Here is a 15671-nt window from a genome sequence, read left to right as displayed (position 1 = left end):
CAACCATCTGTAATGAGATCTGGAGCCCTCTTCTGGCCTTAGGAGCTTGAAATATATAAGAATTCATCCCAATTTCAAGGAGGAGAGAAGGACACAGATTGTTGTCAGGCAGGGAGAATTACAAGCTGCGGTATCAATTATCACTAACAGAGAGGGGATTGAGAGGAGCTGCAGGCTGAGTGGACAGACAGCTTCCCCGAGGTGACGGTAAACAACCATTCTCCATCCCACACTACTCAGGCTTCTCCCCTCTCCACATCATTCATTTCCTAGGATTCCCCCTTATACTAACTTGAAATTAAGCTATTTCTGGGACAGTTTAAAGGGGTCTAGGAAGCTAATGTGTACCCAAACCCAACCAAAAAAAAAAAAAAAAAAAACAAATACCCATGCCCCAGTCCTGAGAAAAAGGCCTCAGAATACATCCAGCCATATAGTTCGACTGTTTGATGATTCTCTTTCCTGCAGATCTGGAAACACAAGAACCACACTGATCACTCCAACCATAGGTCACACTTCTATATGTAGATAAGGAAATTGCCTGGTGTCCAGTAGTGTGCGTGCGTGTGTGTGTGTGTGTGTGTGTGAGGTGTGTGTATATGTGTGTATTGTGTGTGGTGTGTAGCGTATGTGTGCATTATGTGTGCTGTGTGTATGTGTGTGTGGTGTGTGTATATGTGTGTGGTATGTATGATGACATGTATGTGTGTGTGTGCACGCGCGTGTTTGCGCGCACGCAGCTTTTGGTTCAGCCTAACTCAAGAGTTCAGGTCTTTAGATCAGCCATTTCTTTCTTTGTGCCATAGTCCCAGGGGCTCCTCAGTAGCTTGACTTTGGTTTTGAAGTGAGTGAGTCTGACCCGTGTATCTTCCACTCGTCCCTTTGTTCCTTTCATCTTCCCACAAGTCTGCATTTCTTTCTTTTCCCTCCCTGTCTGTCATCTGCTCACTGTCTGAACTTCTCACCTCTGGGTTGCTGTTGACGGGTAACATTTTTCTAGATCTCCGCGTTTGCGATAATCTTTGGTTTCTGCCTTCCTGCTTCTCTGACCTAGGCTCCTGGGACCCTCCACAAGACCACCTAGGTAGGTTTTTTTTTTCCCTTGTATCTAGGAAGAAAGAGGAAGAGGTGAGTGACTGCCCCCTCTCCCTGCCTCCCCTGCTCCCCTCGAGTCTTATTTCTTAAGGGTGGTACTCACTCAAGATTTTAGTCATATTGATTTCCCCTAGGATCCCAATGCAATCTTTCCCAGGAAAGATTGATTTTTAAGAGAAAAATATTCAGAGTACATGTCCTTTTTTAAATGAAAGCAGGTCGATAATATATCGTTTAATACACATATTAATTCTCAATCAGTCACGCGGCATTGAGGCCAAGTGCTCAAGCTGTCAAGAAGAAGCTCACTGGCTCTTAAAGAGTACAAAGGGTGGGACTGTATCATCTGCCATCATCCCCGCCGCTCTTCTGCGACAAATGCTCATTTTCCCTGAGACTCCTGGGTATAAAGGAAGCCATTTAAAAAGCTCTGTAACATTCTGTGTTGTTCACTCGGTACTGCCAAAAATTGTTTGTGTCTAAAGTTACTTAATTTTGGGTTTTATAATGTAAAATATGACTTACCTCCCTTAACCTTGTATATCTCATTGAAGCATCATGATTTTCAAATTTGGTTTATATCTATAGGAAGAGATCATATTTTTGAAAAGTGTCACATCTTTATAATCTTCAGTTTTCTCGATCAAGGGAGGCGGAAGTAGGTTGTCATCCTCATAAAGCTGCCAAGAAGCCGACAAAGACAGACAGCGGCGTTGCACACCAGCCTGACTCAACAGTTTCCTCTTGGCAGGCAACCGTTCGTTGTGTACTTTGTGCCTTGGCTATTAAAACCCAGACAGATGGACGTGGAGCCTGTTCGCTCACCCTTTGCTAATCAGACGCTTTTCCCCCCCGAAGCTAGACATTTAAACACGCAGGAGAAGGAAGAAGTCGATTAAAATAGCAACTGACGCAGGTGAGAGACGACTTAGCCGACTGCACGGACCTCCAGCAACGCCAAAGCGGCCGTTTCCTTTGCTGGGTTTTTCAGTTTTAAAGAGAATTCCCACCTACCCACGGCCTGGCTCTTTCAGGCTGTCTCCTACCTGGGAAGCTAAGCAGCAGATTAGTGAAGGGAATTTAAGGTGTATGAATCAGAAAGTGCAGAAAGTGTTCAGTTCCTTACTACTTGTGTGACCTTGGGTGGGTCATAATAAGTTCTCTCTCTCTCTCTCTCTCTCTCTCTCTCTCTCTCTCTCTCTGGAAGAATCCCTTTCACTTCCCTGAAAGACAGCTCAAAATGCCTGTACATCACAGCACAAAGTGGGAAATCAGGGAATTCGGCCCAGAATGACACACACTGAACAGAATGACACACACTGAACAGAATGACACACACTGAACAGAATGACACACACTGAACAGAATGACACACACTGAACAGAATGACACACACTGAACAGAATGACACACACTGAACAGAATGACACACACTGAACAGAATGACACACACTGAACAGGCCCAAGAGCCCACTGTAGCTGTCGCTCTGGCCTTGGGTTTTGCCAGTCCTTTAAAAAAAATATATATAGTTTTATAGATTATTTAAGAATTTCACATCATGAACCCCAATCATACTTGCCCCTCTCCCCAGTTTTGCCAGTTTAGGGAATTGGAGGGTCTTTCCAGTTCTTAATAAGAATGAAAATCCATACCAGGAGCTCACAGAATGGAAATGTTATTTATACGCATGCTTGAAGTTCTTTCTTTAGAAATTTGGGCCTTGTTCTCACTGTATAACATACATAATACTTTTTAATAGGCTCAAAAAGATCAAGCTTTACTATACATAAAGATTTTGTTTTTATTTTTGAGATGGTCTCACACATTCCAGGCTAGCCCTGAATCTTGCCATGCAGGTATGATGTCTAATTTTGTCAATTTGGTGGGATTTGGAATCCCCTTGGAAACCAGTCTCTGAGGCTCTCTACGAGGGGTTAGGTTAGATTGTGGTGGGGAGGTTGGGGTGTGAGAAGCATCATTCCATGGGCGGGGGCTGAATAAAAAGGAGAGAGCATGCCGCACACCGGGATGCATGCTTGCTGCTTCCGGACTGTGAGTACAATGTGACCAGCCGCATCAAGCTGCTGTGGCTATGGCTTTCCCACCGTAAAAGACTAGACCCTCACACCGAGAGCCAGAATAAACCTGTCTTCCTTCAATTGCCGGGTGTCTTGCTGTAGCAACAAGACATGCAAGCTGATGTGGTCACTGAGGATGATCTTGAGCTTTTGATCCTCCTGCCTCCGCTTCCCCAAGTACTGGGACTATAGACAGGTGTGTATCACTCCCTGTTTATGTGGTTCTAGGGACTGAACCCAACTGTTGTAGATATTTATCATTTAGTTTGGGGTGTGGTTCAGCACGGAGCACTTGCTTAGTCTGTGTCAGGTCCTGGGTTCTATTCCAGTACCACAAACTAACTAGTTGATTGTATTAAAATGCTAAAAGGATAAAAGCATGTGCTTGAACTATTTTTTGTATTTTTTTAAAATTAACATATGTGTTTCTGTGTGGTGGGGTGTCGGGAGCACACACAACACAGCACATTTTTGTGGAGGTCAGAAGACAACCTCTACATGTTGATTCTTGCCTCTCTTCCTTGCCTGAGGCTGGGTCTCTTCGCCCCAGGCCTGCAGGCACACCAGGCTTCTGTGGCTTCTGTGGCTTTTGTGGCAAGCACTTTAACTAATGAGTGGTTTCCCTAGCTCGCTCCTCTTTTTTTTCTCTCCTTACTTCCTCCCTTCTTTACTTCCTTCCTTATTTATTATTATTATTTTAAGATTCTGTGGGGAGCAGAGGAGCCCTGTGAGGGAAGTCCTGAGAGAAGGTATGCTGTTGGCCTGGACCTGGACATGTCAGGGTCCTCAGAGCCTCTGACCCACGAAGGAGTTGGCAAAGCCGCCCCCAAGTTCCCCGGGGAGACTCAAAGGAAAATGGATGGCAGAGTGTTCCTCTGGTTCACGTGTGGCTGTTGATAGTGCCTTCAGCAAATGCCACCATAGCTTTCCCCGCTTAGATATTTACAGCCTGCTTCCCTACAGAGGCTGCTTCAGATGATCTAAACCTGCCTCCTTGATCCAGTAAAGCCTACCTCCTTGTCTGTCTGTCTGTAGTAACCCTGCCTCCTTGTCTGTCTGTATGGAATAACCCCGCCTCCTTGTCTGTCTGTATGGAATAACCCTGCTTTGTGGTCTGTCTGTATGTCATAACCTTGCCTCCTTGTCTGTTTGTATATAATAACCCTCACCTCTTTGATCCAGTAAACCCCACCTCCTTGTCTATCTGTAATAACTCCACCTTCTTGTCTGTCTGTCTGTAATAACCCTGCCTCCTTGTCTGTCTGTCTGTAATAACTCCGCCTCCTTGTCTGTCTGTCTGTAATAACCCTGCCTCCTTGTCTGTCTGTCTGTAATAACCCTGCCTCCTTGTCTGTCTGTCTGTAATAACTCTGCCTCCTTGTCTGTCTGTCTGTAATAACTCTGTCTCCTTGTCTGTCTGTCTGTAATAACCCTGCCTCCTTGTCTGTCTGTCTGTAATAACTCCGCCTCCTTGTCTGTCTGTGTGTAATAACCCCATTTGTAGTGGCATTTCAGTTGTATTTTAATAAATAAAAACTTGCCTGAGAATCAGAAAAGTAAAACAGCCACACTGGCCAGCCTTACAGACCAGCAGCAATAACACACACCTTTATTCCCAGTAACCACACTATCTTAGAGAGCAGGTGGTTAGTGGTGCACGTCCTTTATCCCAGCCCTAGAGGGGATAAGATGGGAGGGGAGGAGACAGCTCTCAGGCTCATTCTCATTCTAAGATTCCTGGAGGCAGGATTGTCATTTTGGACTGAGGTAGAGGTAAGAGCCAGTGACTGACTGCTTTGTTTTTCTGACCTTCAGGTTGAACCTAAATTTTCACTCTGAGTTTTTATTAATGGTGCTTCACCCGTCTCCTTGTCGTCTGTGTGTAATAACCATGCCCTTTTGTTCAACTGTATGCGATACCCCGTGTTTCTGTTCAACTGTATATAATAACCAATGTTTGGAACCCAGGCCACCCAACCCCAGCTTTCTGCCTGTGTGTCCATATGTCTGTCTGTCTGTCTTTTTGTCATTTCCTCACTGCCTCAGTCAGGTCTAAGTCTTTAGTTGTGTTGGGCATGGCAAGATTTATTTATTTTTATTTTATATGTATGGGTGTTTTTTACTGCATGTATATCTATGCACCACATATGAGTTGGACCCATGAGGCCACACTGGATTGTCTCTGGAATGTATAAATAACTGGATTTATAGATGGTTGTTAGCCGCCTGCGGGTGCTGGGAATCAAACCTGGATTCTCTACAAGAATAAGGGCTCTTAAACATTGAGTTATCGTTCCAGTCCGTCCTTCCCTCCCTCATTCCTTCCTTCCTTAAAAATTTGTCACAAATATAATTTATATTTTTAGTAACAATTACTGCTCACAAATTATATGAAAAAGTAATTTGTGCAGTAGAAAATACCATAGTTATAGCCAGTATAAGGGAAATAGCTGACTTCTCTAGAAACCAAGAAAGGCACCCAAACATATGCTCTGCTTCTTATCCGAAAGCCTCCTGTCCAGAAAGGATCGTGATTACTGTTGATACGCAAGCCAACCTGCTGGAAGGCAAACTTTTAATACATTGCAAGTACCTTAAATATGTTCTAGTGCTGTAAGAGGGGTGCAGATTTAGGAACCTAGCTGTAGGAAATTAAAACGAACCTTCAAAAGAAATTTCAGTATGGGATTGTTCAGTGTGGACATTTCCATTGTTTCCTGTAAACTCTTAGAACATGAAAGTCGCTGAAGGCTGTAACTAGGACCCCTAGGTAAATATGACATCTCCATGCAATAATTAGTGTGCAGTTATTTAAAATTATACTTATAAATGGTTTATAATGGAATGAGGAAATGCATATTACATAACAAGTGGAAACTAGAATTCACTTAATATACAGTGTGACCACAGCTAAGGCCAGAGCCACGGTGGCACACTCCTCTAACCTCAGGCTCTGGAGGCAGAGGCAGGCAGATCTCTGTGAGTTGGAGTTCAACTCGGTCTGCAGCAAGTTCCAGGCTAGCCAGGGTTACTTCGTGAGACCTGTCTCAATAACAATGTAAAAATAAAACAGCTACCCGGTACCAACTAAGTAAAAAATAAAAAGTTATTTGAATACAAATATTTGGGGGGACCATTACACTAGGATGCTAACTGACAGCTAGTTTGAGGTTCTAGCAGGGAAACACAGCAGAAAAGCTAAATGGACCCTTGCAAAGTGATTGTGGGTACATTTCCCCACTAATTCTCTATATTTAAAAACTTCCATAACGAGTATATGTTATTTTACGTTAAAAAGAGCAGCACCTTGTCCGTTACAACTCTGCTGCTAGCATCTCCACGCCTGCTGCAGTAAGATGCATGGAAAAGATGCAGCTGAGAATATTCCACACCACACCGCTTTACGGGGTTCATGTGAACACTAAATATCACATTATTTATAACAATGGCCAGTTTATTTCCACATGTTAAGAAAATATTGCAAAATTTAAAGCCTTACAAAAGAATGAGATGTGCTTCCTGAAAAGATTTTTTACATTTTATTAATTTGTTTGTGCGTGCTGTCTCCTGTGTGTGTGTGTGTGTGTGTGTGTGTGTGTGTGTGCACTCACAGGAGGGTGAGTGGCCAGCACATCTGTAGAAATCAAAGGACAACTCATGTGAGTCCTTTCTGGTCCTTTCCTCCTGTAACTTTGTTCCCGGGGATCAAACTTCGCTCATCAGAGTTGGTGGCCAATGCTCTTTCCACCTGAGCCATGTTCCCAGCCCTGTTAAAGGATTTTTTTTAAAAACTACGTTCTCATGACTTTTCTTTGTGCCGTGTGTTTTCTTAGCTAGCTTCTCCAGGCAAGTAAAATTTCATTACACAACTTCCCAGGAATTTTTCTGTATAGAGTAACATACAGCTGATACACAAACTGGTACTTTACCAAGAGCACATCAAGGAAGAAAAGCACTCTAAGGTTTAGTCAGACTTTATGTTTTAAAAACCTCTCATTTTTGGAGCAATGCCATTTCTGAGCTTGCCCGGGGCTCACCTCCTTCCCTCCCACTTGTCAGACTGTTGTGTTGCTCCAGGGATCCCCTCTTTCCTCTCAGGATTATCTTGGTGTAGACGGCAAGCTACACATCCTCTTTAAACAGTCTCGGAGCTGGTGGAAGATCTAGATGCTGCCTCCTGAGTGGAGGTGTGACTGATTGGAGCGAGGGCCACTTGGCTCCTAGCAGCCAGTGTGCAGAGCAAAGAAGCAGCTGCCCAGGGAGGGACAGAAAGCATCCTGGATGCCAACACTCCTGGACCTAGGAGCTGCGTTCCTTGGCTTCATCGGTCATGTTACCTGAAAGAGATTCTGACAGCATTAATTCTACCTGGAGCTAGAAAAGAAAGTCTTTCTGGTTAATTCGGTACACATGCCCCATCCGCCCCGGGAGATCGTTTCCACTGGTGTCTGTGGAAGCCCAGCCTTCCCTCTGTCATTAAACAAAATATCCTCAAGATAACTGAAAGGCTACCTGGAGACAACAGCTCAGACCTCCTAAGCAGGGAGAGAGGGCGTCATGCTGGCTGCTTATCCAGTTGGGCCACCCTGGACAAAAAGACCTTGCTTGAGGGTTGGCCTTTTTGGCAGCAAAGGGGAATAGAAGCTGGCTTGCCCATCCCTTGGACTTGAATCATGAATAAAACACTCACCATACAGGAAAGAGCTCCGCAAAGACAAAAGCCCTGCAAACACCTCGCTCTCAGTGTTGTGAAGTTATTAAAATACAATCACACACGAGCTTGCGCTTACAGCTCCAACTTTGGATGTGGTGAGCAAGTCCTGGGCAAGTCAATACGAACAACCTGTGGATGGCTGGCGACAGGGAGGGGCAGACGGAAATGGGCTGGCTGATCATCAGAGCCATTCGGAGAGGGTTTAGAAAAATAGATTTGTGGGTCCCAGGGTGTCATGGCCATAGAAAAGGGTGGCTAGATATTTTTTTAAGGGCTTAAAATTTCTTCACGTCATATGCCATATTTTAATAAAGGGAAAAATGGATATATACGTGGGTATAGCTATTAGCCTATTGACAAGAAAAACCTAGAAAGTCACACAAGGAATTTGCCAACAGGGTTATGTGAAGGAAAGGGACTTTTTGCCTTTGGAGTCTAATTATTTGTTTGAAAGCTAAATTATAATGCAAATCTTCTAGAGATGTCTGTACCTTCTGGCCCCAGCGTTTCTATGTCTCTATTTCCTGTGCTGCCAAATAGTGAGAGTAGCTTCACCTCTTTCCTAAGCAACATTAGCATGCCAGCATTGTGTGCAGTGCACCACGCGAACAAACCTGTTGAAACTCACCCCTTTAAGGTCCGCTGCAGTCCACATCCTCCGCGGGGTGTGGGGGGGGGGACGGGACACGGGACCCTCAGATGCCAGCTCACAGTGACCTCCCCGAGGCTGCTATCTGACACTAGTCACCCTTAACTGGCTTTGCATGCTCCTGTTTGGATGTCTGATTTACACTAGGTTTCTGGAACTTTCCTGCACATGTTATCTGCATAGCAGGCTGCTTAGGGGGATAATTGCTGACATGATTAGAGCCATCGAGAAGAAAACTACAGGTGAGCTGTTGGAAGTGTTCCCCCCCCCCCTCGATGGAAAGTGGTCCTTGTCTGTAAAAGGGATAGAGTTGGGGCAAATCCTGGCTCCAAATTTAGGTAAATTATTTAACACCCCCAAGCCTTCATACTCCCCCTTTTCCTCTGACTGAAATTAGGTTTTTTTCCTCACATGTTGTATCCCCTTATCGTTTCTCCTCCCTCTACTTCTCCCAGTTCCTCCTCACCTCTCCTCTCATCCAGATCTATCCCTTTCTATCTCTTCTTAGAAAACAACAGACTTCTAAGGTAAAACAAAAACTAACACATTGGGATAGTACAAAACAAACAGAAGAAAAAGAATTCAAGAAAAGGCACAAGAAATGGACAGAGATGCAGAGACCCACTGGTGTGCAGACTCAGGAATCCCTTAAAAACATTAAACTGGCCGGGCGATGGTGGCGCACGCCTTTAATCCCAGCACTTGGGAGGCAGAGGCAGGTGGATCTCTGTGAGTTCGAGACCAGCCTGGTCTACTACAAGAGCTAGTTCCAGGACAGGCTCCAAAACCACAGAGAAACCCTGTCTCGAAAAAACAAAAACAAAACAAAACAAAACATTAAACTGGGCTGGGCGGTGGTGGCGCACACCTTTAATTCCAGAATTTGGGAGGCAGAGGCAGTAGAATCTCAGTGAGTTTGAGGCCAGCCTGGTCTACAAGAGCTAATTCCAGGACAGGTTCCAAAGCTACAGAGAAACACTGTCAAACAAAACAAAACAAAACAAAAACAAGCAAACAAACAAAACAAACCCAAACTACTAAACTGGAAGTCATTATATAGAAGCAAAGACCCATGCAGACACCCTTGTGCATGTGCCTCAGTCTCTGAGTTCGTATGTGTGCTAAAGCTGCTGGCAGAGGGCCTTGCTTTCCTGGTGTCCTCCATATCCTCTGGCTTTTACATTCTTTCTGCCTGGGTTCCCTGAGCTCTGAGGAGGAGGAATTTGAGGGAGACAAATCATTTAGGGTTGAACATTTCAAGGTGTCTCTGCATAATATCTTTCTGTGGGTCTCTGTATTTGTTCCCTTCTACAGCAAGAGAAAGCTTCTCTGATGACAGCCAAGCAAGGCACTGATCTGAGTATAACAAGATGTTATTAAGAGGAATTTTTATTGCCATGGTCTTTTACTAGAACAGTAGTATTTGCCTTTGCCCTAGATCCCTGGCCTGTCTGGTCTCAGGTTCTTGGCCACCCAAGCAGTGTGAGGTATGGGTTCCATCAGTGGTGTGGGCCTAAAACAGATCAGATATTGGTTGGTTACTCTCACAAGCTTTGTGAAGGGTGGTAGACTTGTGAGTGTGATGTGGACGCAGATGAAGGTGGCTAGATTCATGGGTTCTAGCCCAAGAGTGTGGGACTCAGTGAAGCACACCTAAAGAATACGAAATCCCCTGTGAACACAGCAAGAAACCTGGGAAGGAAACTGCTAAATAGGATAGGAATAAACTGAAGAGCTTAAGAGTGAATGAAAGGGAGGTGGGTTGTGCTTTTCAGAGCTGGCCTTACTAGGAAACTAAGGTTCAGGTGTCTGTGGCTCCTATTTCACCTAACCCATTCCTCCCTAGTTTTAGAAAATAATCTCGTGGTAGATGATGCTATTTTGACAATTTGCCTTGTAAGTCAGTCCCATCTCTCAGACCACTTCCTGACCCAGAGTACCAGCATCATCCATGTTACATAAACAAACACCATTTGCCATGTCAACCCTTCCTCTCTCCCAGCTCCAATTTAAAGCTAAGTTTTGAAGCTTCTTATGTGAAGAGTCAGACCGCGGGTTAAGACATCAAGCCTTGATGGAGGGTCCTACAATGGCAGGTCTCGCCTGTGGCCACTGCTCCTTTGGACCCCATCCCCACTGTTCTCCACTGAAGACTTGTCAAATTCTGCTGCTGAGTTTTGACATTTTGTTGATGCTCTTCAACCACCAACTGCGTTCTACCAAGAGCAGATTACACTTTCTTTTGGGTTTGGTTGTATCTAGACATAATACAATGGCAGAAGAGTCTGTCTGTTCCAACAGCCATTACTTACCATCTTTGGTGTACTGTAACAGGATAAGGATTTAACCTGTTTTGTGGCCCATTTTTCTTCCTTCCTTCCTTCCTTCCTTCCTTCCTTCCTTCCTTCCTTCCTTCCTTCCTTTCAGATTTATTCATATATGTGTGTGCTCTGTCTTCATGCACACAAGAGGCTGTCAGAAACCACTATAGATGGTTGTGAGCCATCATGTGGTTGGTGCGTTTGAACTCAGGACCTCTGGAAGAGCAGTCAAGTGCTCTTAATCATTGAGCCATCTCTCCAGCCCCTTGTTACCTTTCTTTATAGCCTTGAACTTTTTGGGTAAGAAGTGATACCAACCATATTTTCTGGGCCTTCTTCACACCCCTTTACTTAACTTCCTACTAGGCATGTAATATGTATAATATGTAAATTGCAGGTCAAGATAAATAAAGCAACCACTTCAAGAAATGTTTGTTGAGATCCTACTATGTATGAATGTTAGGAGTTGAGAATATGAAGGTAAGATGAATACTATCTCATAATCCCTGGTGAGACACGTGACATAAGAACTTATTCATACACACATGTGTGTATGTATGTGTGTGTATATTTATATATATGTGTGTGTGTAAGTGTGTGTATGTTAATGTATGTGTGGGTTGTCAGGATTCTTTGGAGGCAGCTAATATAATAATAACTCATTTAAAGTGTGAACATATTTATAATCTTAGGAGCCAAAATCTTTGGGTGTAGGGATCCCCAGAGCTGCCTATGGTTCTGTTTCTTTGGAACTGCCCCTCACTTGTCCAAGAGGGCAAAGGAAAGAGTGATTGCAAACCAAACTGGGGTTTCTAGCAAGGAAGAAGGGTGTGCGTGTGCGCATGCATGAGGTGCATGAGTGTACGTCTGTGTATGCGTGTGTGTGTGCAGGGGAGCAAGATCAACTGCCATACCCCGATAAAAGTTTAGGAATCTCAGAGACCAATGTGCCCTGAGAAATGCCATTGTTTAAGGCTATGTTCAAGTCCACAGACGAGAAACATGCACTGTACTAGGTCATTGCAAAGGCATTTAACTATCACTGGTTAATAAAATACACAGCACAGGACCCTAAGAGAGACATACATAGATCTAGTGTAATTGGGTAGTAGAAAAAGACAAGATCTTCTGAGTAAACTGGGAGCATGGGGACCTTGGGGGAGGGTTGAAGGGGAGGAGAGAGGCAGGGAGGGGAGCAGAGAAAAATGTAGAGCTCAATAAAAATCAATAAAAAAAATACACAGCACAAAGCATGTTTAATTTTTTTTAAAAGCAGCAGGCAGGCACTGTTGGGGAACTGTGGGTGCCTCTCCCATTTCTGTGTACACGCGTGTACACTCACCATTATACACATCCTCAACACTTAGCTTGCGTGTGGTCTTAGCCTGGTTCACCTGGGTTGAGGAATGAGCAAGAATCAAGGATTATTTTGTTCCGCTTTATTTGGGAAAAAGCAAGTGAGGCCGATGAGGGAGACTTGAAAGATGGAGGTGATGCAAGCAAGCCGGGAAGCAACGGGATGTGTGGTTGTGCTGGCCAGTTTTACAAGGCGCCTGGCAAGGACTCAGCAGGGGTTCAGCAGATGTGCCTACTTCTCCGGCTGGATTCTTCTGGAAAAGCTGCTAGAAAAAAATCCCACTTCAGAGTATTCTCAAGGTCAGAGGGAGGAGCTTTTTCTTGGTTTCTCCTGCTTCTGATTTCCCATTGGCCCAGCCTCTTCCCACTGGTAGTTCATATTTCTAGGCCTGGGCAGTCACCTGCTCCATCCAAATTTGGAAATGAGAGGGGGACTTATTGATGCTGATAGCACCAGTGTGCCTGTAGGCCCAGAGTTACAACTCAAACTGCAGCTAGCTGAGGGAGCTCAACAAAGCCCAGGGGCTGCAAGAAGGGGACACTCAGGGTGTTGGCGTGCCCTTCAGGACAAATACTGTATCCAAAACACTTATTTAAAACATGGAAGCCGGGCATAGTGGTGCACACCTTTAATTCCAGCACTCAGAAGGCAGAGGCAGGCAGATCTCTGTGAGTTCAAGGCAAGGTTGTGAACAGAGAATTCCAGGACAGCCAGGACTGGTAAACAAAGAAAACCTGTCTTGAAAAAAAAAAAAAAGAAAACAAAAAACAAAACAAATAAAATAGAAAAAGAAATATAGACAGACAGAAAGAAGTTTTGTAAAAACAGAATATTGGGAACCTTGTTCTATTTGCTTTCCTGGTGAAAGCAAAAACAAAACCCTGTAGCCACTTTTCCATATCAGTGTTCTATGATTTGTTTAAAGGCGTGCTCCTTTAAAAACAAATGCCTAGGATTCCAGAGATATGCCAAAATTCCTTGCCCTTTCCTCTTGATGGGCATTCAGATTGTTCCCGAATGCAGGAACACGGCTTACTGGGAGGACAAATTCAAAGTGCTAAGACGAATTCGGAAGGAAAGGCATTATTGAAAACCAGGCGCACACCTGCCTGGCGCTTCAGTGACCCGTGTCTGCGACTGCATTCTTTATGCCCCGTCGCATCTCGCCTGCGGGCTGGCAGTTTGAGCTTTCCAAATGGACTTTTGTAACTTTGATATGCTTTGCTACACTCCTAGGAGGCTTCCAACTCGGAGAGGAGACTATTTTTCGGTTTCGCATTTGCCCAAAGCCTTTCCATTTGAGTTATTTTGTCAGGGGATAATTATCTTGCATAAGTAAAGGAAGGAACTATGAATTCTGGCTGCTGGGCCTGGGGTTTGGGGGCCCTGTCATCTAGATGGGTGAAATTAGTCACGGTGGCAGACATGAGGACAAGGGAGGCAGGTGACAGTGTGCTTATATCTGCATAATATTCATCTGTAAGGAAAATGTGGGGAACGTTATGTCCTCCATACTAAATAAACAAATCCCTTCAGATTTTAGGCATGTTTTTAGAAGAGAATTTTTTCTTAATCCTGTATTTGTATCTTGTTAACACATGACATTTTGACAGTTTTGAACTTCATGACGCATGGGGAGCAACAGGAATTCTCCTTGATTTTCCTGTTCTCTAGACATCTTTACCTCCTTGGTCTCCTTAGCTTTCATGCCTCTTTTCTACCTCCCCTCTTCTTCCACTAAAATGACATTTTTGAAAGTGCATTTTTCCTGACTTTAATAATAATCCCCTTCAATTTGAAACCTAACTGATCCCAGGTAGCAATTGTATTATAATGAAACAGTCTTTATTCTAGTGCCCTCCTGACTCTTTTTTTTTTTTCCCAGAAAAGCTTAATTAACATAGTATGGTGGTTTGAAGAAAATTGCCCTCATAGGCTCCTACCGAGTGGCACTATTAGGAGGTGTGGCTTTGTCGGAGTAGGTGTGGCCTTGTTGGAGCAAGCACATCACTGGGGGTGGGCTTTGAGGTTTCAGAAGCTCAAGCCAGGCCCAGTTGCCTTCTCTTTCTGTGGCTGGCACGTCAGTGTGTAGAACTCTCAGCTCCTTCTTCGGCACCACGTCTGTCTGCACATCGTCAGGCTTCCTGCCATGACATATGGACTAAACCTCTGAACTCTAAGTCAGCCCCAATTGAATGTCTTTATAAGAGTTGCTGTTTTCATGGCGTCACACACAGCAACAGAAGCCCTAACTAAAACACATAGTAGGTCTGTTGGGAAAGAAAAGTAAATTCTACATGAACTTGTTTAAAAATATACTGACTGGTTTAAGTAGAGAAGCCAAAAGTACAATGTGACCTTACAGGTGCTCAGCTCTGATGACGTAAGTCAGAGAACGTTTAGACAATCTTTTAAAAATACAATTTTAACATTTATATTTTAATTACAATATTCTAATATTGGGGAATATATTTCGTGACTTTTTAAGGGTAGAGCAATTTAATATAATAAACTGAGGAAATCATATACCACTGATCTACACCCCTACCCCTATATTTTACTGATTATAAACCTTACCTCCTGGATTCAGTGACTGTCTAAAATTGATTATTATTCTGTTTGTTTGTTTGTCTCTCTACATAATCCTGGCTGTACTGGGACTCACTGTGTAGACCAGGCTGGCCTCAGCCTCACTGAGATCCACCTGTCTCTGCCTCCTGAGTGCTGGGATTAAAGGCGTGTGCTACTATACCAGGCTTAAAAATCTAAACGGCTCAGAACTTTGATATTCTTAGAGTCTGTATTTGGGGCTATTTGTATCCTTAAGATGCTGGGATGGAGGTTTTGCTGTGTATTCATGAGGACCTGGGTTCGGATCCCCAGCATTCATTTAGAGCCTGGTATTGCAGTGTCTGTCTATAACCCCAGTACAGAGGGGAGGGGTAGAAACAGGTGGATCCTGAGGGCTTGCTGGCCAGCCAGTCTAGCTTGAAATGGTGAGCTTCATGTTGGGTGAGAGAAAGTAGGGCAGAGAGGGCTGAATGGCATCTGACTGCTACCTCTGGTCTCCGTGAGTGCACGCATCAGCAAGGTCACCCACCCACATGTGCACACACGGGCACCGCACACATATATAAATAAGTAACTAAAAACAGAATGCTGCCCTTTGATGTATCAAAGCTTTATAAACCACCACCTGTATTTTGCATGGTTTTCTGGAGGAATGGAACCAACCTGGTGTGTGTGGGTTGCGTGCATGTGTGTGTGCAAGCACACGTGTGTGTATCACAAAAGAGGACTCACTGGACTGGCTTACATGATAGAAGTTGGGTAGTCCAGCATGAGCCATCTCCACACTGGAGCCTGAGAGTCTTGTAGTTTCACTCTCTATGAAACTGGAAGCCTCAGCTTTTCCAGTTTGGTGCTGAAGGCCTAGAAAATTCCCGGAGAGTGGGT

This window comes from Alexandromys fortis, unplaced genomic scaffold (assembly GCF_014885135.2).
Source record: "Alexandromys fortis isolate MF-2015 unplaced genomic scaffold, M_Fortis_MF-2015_v1.1 scaffold_24, whole genome shotgun sequence".
Taxonomy (NCBI): domain Eukaryota; kingdom Metazoa; phylum Chordata; class Mammalia; order Rodentia; family Cricetidae; genus Alexandromys; species Alexandromys fortis.
Note: the sequence above shows the minus strand (reverse complement) of the source record.